The 1,176-nt window shown below is 43.5% G+C and overlaps 1 pseudogene; it reads left to right on the top strand.

The window, feature by feature from the left end:
* The first annotated feature begins 335 nt into the window (after positions 1–335).
* LOC137223107 (HIG1 domain family member 2A pseudogene) lies at positions 336–920 on the top strand (annotated as a pseudogene).
* Positions 921–1,176: the final 256 nt, after the last annotated feature.

Genomic DNA, 1,176 nt, shown 5'->3' with positions numbered 1-1,176 from the left:
TGGTGATGTTAATCTTGATCAATTGGGTAAGTGGTGTCTGCTGGGTTTCTCCACCTTGAAGTTGCTATCTTTCCCTTTGGAGGTAAAAAATACTTTGGAGGAGATCATTTAGTCTATGCAAGTTCCGTGTCTCCCACAAATTTTGTGCATTAATTTTATTGAGATTCAAAATTTCAAGTAGAAAACAAATTCTCTTTTACTAGTATACATGAAAAACTCACAACTAAAAAAAAAGGACAAACAACGAACTGGAAAAAAAATCACAATCTAAAACTTACTGAAAAAGATGTGTATTAAGAAAACCATATTAGTGTCCTGATTTTCTCCTACTGCTGTAGCCTGAAACATGGCAACTCCTGGCCCTGTCACTCCAGAGGCACACTTTAAACCATCGCAGCCCCCAGTCATTGAGGGCTTTTGCCCCAGTGTACACAGCACTTCAGAAAGCTTCAAGGAAAAGTTTCTTCGCAAGACCCGCGAGAACCCAACGGTACCCATAGGCTGCCTGGGCACAGCAGCCGCCCTTACCTACGGCCTCTACTGCTTCCACCGGGGTCAGAACCAGCACTCCCAGCTCATGATGCCCACCCGAATTGCCCCCAGGGCTTCATGGTCATAGCCATCTTGGCGGGTCTGGCTGCATCCACACTGAAATCTCGACCCTGAGTCGGTGGCCTGGCCTTTGAAAGCTCCGCGGAGATCGTTCCCAGTTCCAGGAGCAACCGCCGGTCCTGCCACTGGCATTATTCCCTCATCACCCCTGACAAGCCCCTGTATCAGTGGTGTCAGAAGTAGCCAATTGTGTAACCGACAGATTTTTTCAGGAATCTCAGGTTCGGTTCAGTTTGAGTGTTGCATACTTCTAGTTGTGCTGCAGCTTCTCCACTCCCTACTTAATAAACTCTGATCCACTTGTAAAAAAAAAAAAAAAAAGGAAAGAAAGAAAGAAAACCATAGTATACTACAGTAACATTTAAAAATTATAATAGTGTCTAACTATTGTTTTTGCTTCAAATGCTGTATATCAGTGGTTCTTACACTTTTCTAGGCCATGGAACCTCTGGAGAATCTGATGAAAGATGAGAGCTCACTCTATCCCTTAAAAAATGAAAACAGGCACATGTTGACAACTTTGGGAATTCATAAACCACCAAACCTCATCCTTAGATTGCTGAG

Source organism: Pseudorca crassidens, chromosome 4, assembly GCF_039906515.1.
Source record: "Pseudorca crassidens isolate mPseCra1 chromosome 4, mPseCra1.hap1, whole genome shotgun sequence".
In the NCBI taxonomy this organism is placed as follows: Eukaryota; Metazoa; Chordata; class Mammalia; order Artiodactyla; family Delphinidae; genus Pseudorca; species Pseudorca crassidens.
This window is presented reverse-complemented; position numbering and strand designations above follow the sequence as displayed.